The following is a 12,529-nucleotide window of genomic DNA, read 5'->3' on the forward strand; positions in this document are numbered from 1 at the left end:
CTCCATTAATACACCAAAGAAACCATGCATAGATTATGCAGTCCTCTCCAGTCATCTTAAGGGTCACATTTATAATACAATAGACCAAAGAAAAATAACAGTTTACACCTTGTACAAAAGAGAAAGTGTATAATACAATAGTCAAATTTTGGCCGAATGGCTTTCACAAATGGTTTAATTATTCATAGCCCGTTGACCTCATGTAAACATTCCTGGCAGAACTCCATTCAAGCAAACTATAATAAACTGTAAAATGGTTTTATTTTTCAATAATCTTCTCAATGTTCCCCTTAAATTAAGAGATTGGTCTGATTTTTCAAGAATCACCATATCTAGAGGTCAGTCTGATTTATATATAGCCATTATTATATATGTCCTTTGGAGATGGCCTCTCATGATTCTAGGGTTCTACCATTCTTGTCCATGCCGTAAGAATTAATATTGACAACAAAGCAACTAAAGAAAGAGAATAAACATCCAAATTTCAATTCAAATTCAAACACAAAGAAGTGATGTGTACCTTTCATCAGTCTGTGTTTAGTTCCAATTATATTGGTCACAGAGTAGTGCTGATCCTCAATCTCAATCCCTATTGCTTACGGATTGTATCTATCTATCTCTATTTCTGTCTCTCCATTTCTCTATCTCTGCATCTCTCTATTACCGGTGCCAGTTAAGAGAAAAACCCAAAAAATTTGCAGCAACCACTGATTCAATATTTCAGGATAGTTAACAAACTTTAACAACAAAAATTATTCAATAATCTTAACCAGGTAAATATCATAAAATTATTATTTTAAAAAATTATCTCATTGGACCCATTATAATAGCTTGACATATCAATGGCCAAAAATATCATTCAGATGCAATTAATAACATATCAAACAAACATAAACACACAAATAATAATAATAATAAACAAAAAACAAAAAACAAAAACAAAAACAAAATTTCTTCTTTTTTTAATTTCCCAAATAGTTTTAGCCATGAAACTAAATCATGGTTTGAGCACTATTACAATATTAAAAAAAATTATTTTAAAAAACTCTTAAAAACTGCCAATCTAAGAACCAAACACAGAGGCAATTGTTTGACAGAGCCATCCGTAAATGGGTTAGGGGAAACGATGGGGAGACTAAGAAAATAAGGAGATAGAATTGTGTGAAGAAGAAGAAGAAGGTCATGGGAGTGCATTAGAAAGAGAGAGACTTTGATCGGGTGGTTCTGTTATCCAAAAGAAAAACCAAATCTAACATAGATATCTGATATTAAAAACCATTCTATCCCAAATTCCTTACTCAAAACTGAATCTAAGCCAAAACCTAAATGCAATCCAATACATTCCAATCCAATACAATCAAAATACCCATACCTAAATCATATTTAAACCCAAATTTAAAGAACCAAAAAACAGAGACTAACCGATGGAGGATACGGATCTCATGGTCTTTTATAGTGAAGAACCCTAATTTCTTGTCTGCCATTGACAGAGAGAAAGAGCTGTCAAAGATTTTAGAAAGAACCCACCTCGTGGCGCAAGGTTTTGTTTTTTCTCCTTCCCTTTCTCTGTATCGCAGTGTCGCTAGGGTCTTCTAGTTGAAACGCTTTTTTATTTTATTTTAACCGGCAGAATGTTTTATTCAACCAAATCCAAAAAAAGAAAAGAAAGAAGCACAGTGTTTAAGAGCCCGTTTGGTTTGCCAACTGAAAACATAGTGTTCAGTGTTTAAACACTGAACACTAGTGTTCAAAAATAAAAACAATATGTTTGGTGATAGTGTTTAAAATAGGGTTGTTTGAAAATAGTTACTCAAAAATAGTTGTTTGAAACATATTTTTTGAAACATGCTTGGGCCACATTTTAAACAATGAAATTGCGTTTCCATGGCACAACGGTAAATAAATTGAAATTCAATTTCCACTGCAGCCGAACCCACTGATCAGAAAAACACGTTCTCCTGTCATCTCTACCCTCATCTCTTCAGTCTTCACGCCATCATCAGTCTTCACGCCCAAATATTCATCTCATCTCTCCTCTCCTCTCTACTCTCTCCGAACTCCATTACTCCTCTCACGCACCTCCATTACTGCTCTGACCCATCAAAATTCCACCTCAGCCCTCACGGATCTGGCGCCTTTACTCCTAACATAGCTTCATCAACGCGTCAAACTCCAAATTTTCGAAGAAACCCCTATTTTGCTAAGGACGCTCTGTTGCTAAGGACGCTCTGTTGCTACGGAAAAGCAACTCACACAGTCTGAAGGGGTCGGTTAGGTAAGGTTTTTAATTTTGTTAATTAATTGTTTCAGCTTTCTTTCACATCCCAGCACATCATTTCACATTAATTCATGTTAGGGATTGTTTTAATCTCATATATTGTTCAGATGGACGCCTCACTCCCTTCCTCATCCACCTCTCGAGTTCATTACAGAGCCCCTGCTTCCTCCTCTGCTTCCTCCTCTGCTTCCTCTTCTGACCGTGCTCCCTTACTGGTACGTCTTCGTAATCATGATTATAAGTTCTGTTTTAATCTTCTAAGCACCCAAACCCTCCTGCTAAGACCGTTGATACTCAGTCTGTTTTAGATTTGGGTTTTCATTTTTTTCTTGTGACTTTTGTTTAATTATATGTTGCTGACTATTGAATGCATGTAGTTTTGATGTTTGTTGAAAGGTTTCTTAGAGGATAAATGGGTTGTTTTGGGGTCTGGGTTTATCTATTTGTTATGGGTTCTTGAGTTCTTGTGTTGGATTTTTGTTTCTGAGTTTGTATGGATATTGGGTTCATGATCTGCACCTTCTGTTAGATGGGATTTTGTCGTGTATTGGGTTTTTGGGGGCATGCCTTCACTAATTCTGACTTGGCTGAGAAGATGTTTGTTGACAGGTTTGTTACAGGATCAATGGGTTGTTTTGGGGTCTGGGTTTAGAGTTGTTGTGTTGGATTTTTGTTTCTGAGTTTGTATGGATATTAGGTTCATGATCTGTTATATGTTAGATGGGATCTTTTACTGTATTGGGTTTTTGGGGGCATGCTTTCACTAATTCAATGGCTGAATGATGTACTTCAGACAACAGTCACATGACCCATCACAATTTCAGATCACTCACCACTTTTGTTAGATACTAAGACTATCATACTTGTTTTTTTAGTTTAAATTTTAAAAAGGCCGTTTCATTTTAAGCAATGTGGTTGCTAAACTAACCCTATGTAAAAATGTAGTGCAAGATGCTTGAAAAATAAAAGTAAATGATTCCCCTACATTAACTTAATACTGTGTCCATAAAAATGATAGTTACAAAGGCTGCACTCAAAGAATGAAACAATAATGTCATAGAGAATTATAAGGATAACTCAGAGACTGTTGTCAAATAATCAAAAACTCAATCTGACCATGGGCTAAATAAATGAGTGTGCCCTTGGCATAGATGTGTGTCACTCCCAAGTCCAAACTAATGAATAGTATCATGTTAGAATTAAAAACAGGAATCTGATCTTGTAAAACTTTACAGAAATTAGTGAAGTAACCTTAATATATAAATTTAAATCGAAATAGAGTTTCGAATCATTAAACAAGCATCTTGCTTATCATATAACCTATAGGGCAGTAGTATACTTACATTAATAAGAATCAAGATTTATTGGATACAGATTTTGAGCAAATGTACAACAAAACTATATACGAAACAGATTTTTTTGGAGTTGAAATTATATTCTTCAGTTTGTGAAAGAGTTTTATAAGGTCAAGATAAAGATATTTAACAAAGACAAACAAATAGCCTAAGTTTTGTTTCCTAGTGGGAGGAGTGTGAGAATTGGAAGAAAACTCTGAAAGATCCTTCCAACACCACATTTTGTTCTCTTCTCAAACCCTGTGACCATACAATTGGTATGATCTTCTCATATTAAGACAAACGGACAAGGAGGTTAAGGAAAAAGCCAAAAGTAGATAGCACATTTATCTCTACTTGTGGAGTCTTAGGTGGAAGGCTAGGAAACACAGTTTCATTCTAATTTACTGTTTTTTATCTGTATATTATGAAAATGATTTATTTTGGCATTTCTTTTCTTTTTCTTTTTTGCACAATTGCACATGTAATGTATGTGTGTAAATAAAACCACAAATAGCCAGGTCAATAATGAATTTATTGTTGATATATCATATATCCAAGTTATAAGAATTTATAATCTTGAAAACCTTAGAAATCAATGTACTTTTTTCCTGAATAAAAGAAATTAATAAAATAAAATAAAAAATAATAAAGGAAAAAGGAAGAAGATATTTACAACAAAATAGCCCAAAGGGGCCAGCCCATCTCATCAACACTGGATGAATGAGCATTGAAGCTGGGATTGATGAGATGGGTGAGCCTTGGAAGAACATGAAGTAGGTTAAGCTGCCAACGCAGCCACATCCTTTCACATCGTTTAGTGAAAATTTAATTCTTCAAAAATGTTAAGATTTTAATTATAATTAATTAATTAATTAATTAAATTCATGACCTCTCTCCCTTTGGAATATGAATATTTGGAACTTGTCCAACAGAGAGAGAGTCAGTATATTACCCCATTTTTCCGTGTAATGACATTGTGGCCTACAACTATGAGTGTGGTTACACATATAATCGTTATAGCTAAGCTCAGCTCTTGGACTAGATAATATTTACAAGTTATAACCAAGACAGTTTTTGTTTCTCAAGTTAAAAAGTTTTCTTTTTATTTATGTTTGCATTAACACTTTTTTTTTCTTTCTTTAATAATTAAAATTATTTCACTAAATACTGTTATTTGAAACTGATTTGAAGAAAAATCAGGTTTTTTAGATCTTGTCTGTTGAAGAGACAATATATTTTACCTTGAAGCTACAATAGCTAATCTGTTCTGGTTACACATATATTCAACTATAATAATAATATGCTATTATGCCTTCATAAATATACAATGCCACTACAAGTTGACCTAAAACTTATGTGTATGAATGTGTATCTTTGTATTTTTCCTTTATATGGGGTGAATTTTCTCTTATATGCCTGCTGCTTAAGTCTAGTAGTAAGTTAAAGAATTTAATTCCATATCATAGAAGACCGTTTTACGAGTCTATGTAAGTATACGAACATGTATTTAGATGGATGATTCCGATGATAAGAAGTGGCCTGAAGCAGTCGAGAGATATTTTATTGACATCTTGTTAGAAGAGGATGCTAAAGGGAATATGCCCCAAGGCCAGTTCAAGACTGGAACTTGGACAGCAGTTGTCAATGAGTTTAACAAGCGTGCGTCTAAGAGTTACACCAAGGCACAACTTACACAAAAATATCAACGACTGAAACAGAGACACCGCACTTTCTCCCAGCTCATCGCACGTACCGGAATGGGATGGGACCCCATTTCAAATACGGTGACGGCCAGTGACGAAGCTTGGGCTGCTGCATTTGCGGTAAGTCCTTAAATCTAACTTCAATATCAAAAATATCAAACATATTAGGTTTATTGGCTTATGAGTGCATTAATAATAGTGGCTTTACATAGTTGTTTTGTAGCATTTTCCCATGATGATACTTTTAGGAATGGAATAAAATCTGACTTATATATGGGGATTACTGTGGGTTTAATGGGGTTTAATGTGACTTATAAATTTTGACTTATATATTTGACTTATATTATTTTCTACTCAATGTCTACAATTTACTAAAAAACCTTTTTGGCTATCATCAATTTGGAATAAAAGAGTGCTGTTATACGGTTATTATAAATTAGCCATCGACTTTGTATTGGGTTTTACAAATATAAAACATCTAACCCAATATATATGGTTGGTAATAGGTCAATCATAAATTCAAGGACTTCAGGAAAAAGGGGATGAGACACTATGAGCTGTTGAGCACTCTTTTCAATTCAAACACAGCCACGGGTTTCCTGCAAATGTCATCTGCCCAACCAGCTCCCAATAGTGATGAAGAGAGAGAACTTGATGCAGCCTTTCTATCTGAGGGGGTACATGTCAATGTCAGCACCGACGGTTTCGATGACGTGGAGGAGCTGCCCACACCGAGTGAAGCCCAAAGCCGGAGGCAAGCTGAAAAGCGGCCAGCTGAAGCATCTCATTCAAGTGGAAAAAGGAAGAAAGGGCACTCCCTTGAAGCCATGACTGAGGCAATATGGGGTTTTACTGACATGAGGAACCGTCGGGGGAAAAAGTCCATCGACACTGGAGACTCTGCTGTGGGGGCTGCCAATGAGTCAGTTACAGCAGCTGTAACTCTTCTGAACCAGCACACCGATGTCGATCATGTCACGTATTGCAAGGTCGTGCAAGAGCTTCATCATGCCAAGAGTAGAGCCGCTTTTTTTGCCATGACGGCTGATAGAAGAAGGGCTTGGATTGACTTTATTGGGGGTGGATTGCAGTAGTGGTGGTTGTGGTTGACAGTGTAGGAAGTTAACTAATGATGTGCCTAAGTGTAGACAGCCTAGAAAGTTATTTAGTAGTCTTAGTTTGGTTTAATGTGAATACGCAAAGTTTGTATTATGTTTATACTATGAACAATGTTTGCTTTATGCCTTCCTTTGTTATGTTAACCTTCTTGGGACATGTATGGTATTTGGACTAAGAAATATGATTTGTGGTTGTCGTGCCTCCTATGAATTTCTATCTTTGGTGACATATATATATATATATATATATATATTTGATACATAAGCTGCTGCATTCCATTTTGGGAATTTCTTTTTTGTGTCACATATTTGCTTCAAACATTGTTAGCTATTTTAACAATGTAGTATGTTATTGAGCATACAAGTGACATTGGTTGGAATGAGTATTTGGCTTATCCTTTCTCTCTTGTTAGTTATTTGTAGTGTTGGTGGAATTAGTTTGAAAGCAGCACTTGAATTTACTGCAAAATTTGTATACAACTTTGGCTAATAAAAGGATTGTACTTTTTATGAAATCTGCAGGTATGAGAGAGCCACGTCTGTTATCATTGATCCAGGTCTATCTAGCTTTCAGGTATTCCTTTTTATAAATCGTTGTTTCATTCTTTGTTAATTACGATTTGATTTTGCTGGAAGTATCAGTTTCTTCGTTCAAAAATTTTAGATTAAGTCTCCCTTTTTCTGCTTTATGTAAGCTTTATTCATTATGTTTCTTGCTGCTGGTTTTTTGTTTGTGTTGCAAAAATATCAACTTCTTAATTAGAGGTTAGACTGTGTTCTTTCTCTTCGCTGTCAGACCACTGTTCACATATGTCGACTAATTTCTTATTGTTTTCCTTTCTTCTACTTTGCATGCATTTCTGGGTGAATAAAGTATATCAACCTGACTGTCATACGTTCTACGAATCTGTTTTGTTAATGAGTTTGCTGTTAGGATTGGGATACTCACTACTGTACTTATATATATTCTCATTTTTTTAGGTACAATTTGATCAGCCTTTGACAAATAATCCGGAGAACAGTCAAGTGCCCAGAAGCCAATTGTTGCCTCTACGAAGAAAAAAAGTAAATAAACTTTCAACACTTTACATTACAAAACTGAAATTAGCTTATTTATATCTTGAAGTCAAAAGTTTATAGTTTAAACAATGTAAGGACCTTCTTACTTTTGATAGACGATTAAATTAATGATTTTTAAGTGAAATAGAGAGAGAGAAAAACAGTATATGGATTTCTTCTTTGTTTATTTATTATAACTAGACATTGACACTTTCCCAAAAAGAAGAAAAATGGGTATACGATATGTTTTTACTTTAGATTACTATACAAGCATAGCATTGTGTTATAATACCAAAATTATGGGGACTTAGTTTAGGGGGGGTTCATGCCATAGGCAGTTGCCTAAATTGCCAAGGAAAAGAGTCCTGTCTAAATTATCTTTTTAAAATTATTCTCTTATTTTTGTAATTATAAAACAGTGCAAATAAACTATAAACAAATTTAAAAGAGAAATGTATTGATAAAAAAATGTTAAAATATATTTTTGTCCTAATAATTGGTTCAAGTTTGATTTGCAATAATTGGTTCAAGTTTGATTTGCATCCATAAAAATTTCAAATGATTAAAAAGTGCTAATTTTAGTTCACTTATGTTAAATTTACACTAGATTATCTCAAATATTTAACATAATACATCAATTAGGTGTGATTACAAGGCATGACAAGTTTGGATATAGATATCCCTATCTTTACTCTTGTTTGAAGTTGGGAAAACTTGTACGGACTAAGAGTGGGACAAGTTGGAATTCAGCAAGGTGTATAGAGTTTTTCATCCTTAATAAGATGACTCCAAAATTAGCAAGAGAGTATAAGAAATTGCAACGGAGAGTGTCGAGAGAGACAAATATATTTAAAGGTGGTAATAGAATAGGTATAAAAATTATATTATAAGTATAGTGTATAAATAAAGATTAAATTTTATATACAACTAATTTAAGACTATGTATACAAACACATTTGGGGATGCAGAATGAAATACTATAAAATGAACAAAACTTGTCCTAATCTCGTCCTATTTTTAGGAAAGGAAAAACCTGCATATAGCAAAATAGGGGCATGGTGGGTCTGAGTGGATTGTCATTTTTGTCATTGTCAACATTAATCATTTGCCTACAAAATGGGTAATCATTTGTAATGATTTTCAGAAACAAAACTTTAACCTTAAAAATGCTGGGAATGAAAATCAATTTATTTCTGATTAAATTCAAAGTAGATGTCACTGTGTCAGCTAAATTTTGACATCAACAGTAATGTGATACAACTACAACGCGAAGAAATTACAACTACTCTACTAGCAATTAATATTTCCTGCTTGGATCATTATTATTATTATTATTATTATTTAATTATAACGTCAGAATTTTGCAATTGGCATTGCAATTAAAGAAGGAAATACATGAGCATTACTGATATGTTATATTACCCCACTAAACGTTAATTTTAAATTTAATAAGTCTTTATCTCAAAAAATAGAAAATACTTAATAAGTCTTTGAAGTTTCTTTAGTTTTAATTAACTTTAAAGTCTAGGAAAACAGAGAAAATTAAATGGTGTTTTGATGTGCATTAACCTCAAAAAAAAAAAAAAAAATACTTGTACCATTTGCATGTTCCCTTTACAGGTGTAACTCCAATTCAGTTTCCCCAAATGGGCTCTATTACAACAAATCCATATACACAATCTTACTGTATGATTGCCAAGCATCACATAGGTCATAGTGATATGGGATATAGGCTCTTCTAAACCCATTATGATTGCAATAATGTAGCTAACTTTTTCATATTCAATTTCTTTAATATAATTTCCGATATTATGTGACATGTTTTCCTAACAAGCAATCTACAAAGTATTAAGAAATTATATAGTATTTGTTTTGAGATTATAGGAAATAAAAATATCTACTGTGATTCTTTCTCTTTTTCATGTTCACAAATTATTTCATATCTAAATTAATCCAGATTAGAGCTAACAATTTCACATTTGATTTGGAAAATGGGTCACAAAATGAGTTGGTTGTTTCTAACAGGTTTTAAATTTTTAATATAAAAAAGTGATGCCATGTCATTTAAAATTTACCATATTATTGATCTGTTAGCCACGTAGACATTGAGACTAACATCGTTAATAAAAGGATTAATTGTGTTCATATTTTAAAATTTAGGGATAAATAACACTAACTTGAAACTTAAGGAACTAATACCGCTTAATAGACAAATTTTAGGGACCAATGATGTAGTTTTGCCTTAATTTTATGCCGTAAGTGTGATTTTTTTTTCTTTCCAATTTTGATTTTATAGAGTAAAAACAATTACATAGTGTAAAGTAGAGCCCAAAAAAATAGTACAAAATATTTGATTTGGTGACTGTTGCTTCTTACCTGCCACCATTGTTAGTCCCCAGCCTAGAGTTTACCTCTTATCCTCTTTATTTTATTTCATATTGGATGGAGTTAAAGCCTCTATCTGGTTGCCGCATATGAATTGGCTTGGTAGTAAAACCTTCGTCTGTCATGGCTCTAGCCCAGTAGTCAATATTGGACAGTCCCTTAATTCAAAAGAAATATAAACGTGGCTTAATTATAATATTGGGCGATTTCTGAGCATCATGGATCCCAAAATCTTTTATTTTATTTTAGGAATTTTGCTAAATTCATGGATCTCAATCAATTTAAGAAGACCATCCCCAGTTAGATTTAGTTAGACTTAGTGTTTGTTGGGAATAGCTTATTTAGCTGAAACTATTTTTTTTTTTCCTAAAAGTATTATAGATAAAAGTAAAAACTAACTGAATAATATAATGAGATCCATGAATAGTACTAAGAAGTACAGTAAAACCCATGAATTGTAGCAAAAATAAGCTGAAGTTACAAATAAACTAAAATTTTCAATTTGTCCCAACGGACACTTATACTTAGTGCTAGCTCAACCATATATTAGCCAGGAAATCAACTAAGGTCCAAATTCTTATCTTTATAAGTAGGAGTAGAATATTAATTAAGCTCTAAATATTAATCAATAAAAAAATTTATTAAAGAAAAAACAAAAATAAAAAAGAAATACAAAGAAAACTACAAATTTTATTACATGATATTTTACCATTTAATGTGTTACTAATTATAAACAAGTTAGTCAGACAACATTCATTTATTATATTTTTAAGATCTACCAACCATTTTAATTGCCTTGTAACTTTGTAAAAGTAATGTTATAAGGAAAATGTTAAAATCACAATCCATTTTACAATATGTTGATATGGTGGGTGGTTATTGATAAGTAAAAAAGTGATATCAGTGATAAACCCAAATGAAAACCAATAAGAATTTGTCTTATCAACAGTTTGTAAATATGTTATAAAATATTTTGTGCATGCTTATGTTATAAAATTGCAAGTATCTTTAGCATTTTCTAAAATAAAAATATTTTCCTTGGATTTGATGTTTGTTCAACATTAACATTTTTCAAAATGTATTTTTTAGAAAATTATCTAATTTTCCTATGTTTGATAACGACCACATAATAAGTTTAAAAATTATTTCTCAGCTTCTCTTATTTAGCTTCGAGTAAAATAAAGTTAGATAGGGTTGTTTTTTGTAAAATTTTAGTGGAAAACAAGTCTATCTCATGCCAAGAAAAATAAAGGAAGTTAAGAAATAGTTTTTCTTCTTCCAATTTTTTATACTACCAATCACAGGAAAATACAAACTGATACTTACATAAATGCAGCAGATAATTACATAAATGCAAGTTCAAATCAAGCTGATAATTACATAAATGCAGCAGAGATGATGTGTAGAGATGAAGTAGTAATCAAACTGATACCTACATAACTGAATTTGAATACTAACCTTGTTGCACCATCAACTTTGACTCCAATTGTTTGAATCTTGGGTTTGTGAGAGTTGAGAGTTAACACTTTCGGAGTCTTTTGTGAGGGATTGGTACAACCTGTTATAATTGTTTTAATTCAAAAAGTCTAAGCCAGTGGGTTTGGGCAACAATGTTATTCTAATTATTACTCTTTTCACTTTTACTTGATGTAGGACTTGACCATGTAACCAACCAACACTGAAACCAAAAAACATATGTGGTGGTGATCTAGAGTGAAGTTGCAAGTGTGGTTAGGCCAGTTAGAGCAAAAAAAATACATAAAGTAGATGAAAGATATGCAGAAAGTAACTGGAGGAAGAGATAATTTATGAAAAAATATATAATATTTCTTTACAAGAAAAAAAAAAGGATAACATGGTTATTACGCATAGATCTTAAGGTTTTCTACTTGGTACATATTTTAGAAAGGGGAAACTTTTTTTGATGGAAGATATTTTGTATTAATATATTACAGTTTTATGCTACAATTAAGGACTAGATTCTGATTTCTACATTTCGTGGATACAATTAGGAAAGTTAACAGATAGTTATAATGCTTGTTAATGTAGGCTACTGTGTGACCAAAATTATGTGCATCCTCAATCAAAATTTTGCTTTTTCCATGATCAAGGTCTTCAAAATTTTGAAAAAGGGACGTCAACAAATATATACCAAAATATATGTACATTGGCTAGCAGGAGGTTCATTTCAACCCCTGAGCTCCAAGTGGAGCCGTCCATGTGCTATGTGGGGAAGACTACAATAATGTAAGGTGAAGGATTGTTTGGTGTGATGTGTGACTATCCGAGCAAGTGAAATGAATATAAATAATTTATTCAAAAAAAAAAACTGTAACTACTGAATTATGATTTATGGCTGCAAAAAATTTGAAACGGATATTAATTAAAAGTGAAAAGAATTTATTGAATAAACAAAGAACAAAAACAGCGAGAGGGAGCGAGAGAGGACATGCATGAACACTCCTACAAAAGACAGAAGTGCTATTATTGGATGCTTTGCATCGGTGTGGCTGCTACTTATAAAAAACGTGGAAATGAACACTAGTGGTTACTGTTTGTAACTTTGTATGGACTGAAAGGTTCGTTTTGGTTAGATGGGAGAAATATGTTATGTTAACGATATTTTTATAACATTTTTATAAGAAATAT

The 12,529-nt window shown here is 32.6% G+C and overlaps 1 long non-coding RNA gene across 1 annotated transcript; it reads left to right on the forward strand.

Moving 5' to 3' along the window:
• Positions 1-2,388: 2,388 nt before the first annotated feature.
• LOC115983267 lies at positions 2,389-7,480 on the forward strand. The gene is made up of 3 exons (XR_004089964.1): positions 2,389-2,493; positions 6,959-7,010; positions 7,418-7,480. It is a non-coding gene; the product is annotated as an uncharacterized LOC115983267 (long non-coding RNA).
• Positions 7,481-12,529: the final 5,049 nt, after the last annotated feature.

Source organism: Quercus lobata, chromosome 4, assembly GCF_001633185.2.
Source record: "Quercus lobata isolate SW786 chromosome 4, ValleyOak3.0 Primary Assembly, whole genome shotgun sequence".
NCBI classification, from domain to species: domain Eukaryota; kingdom Viridiplantae; phylum Streptophyta; class Magnoliopsida; order Fagales; family Fagaceae; genus Quercus; species Quercus lobata.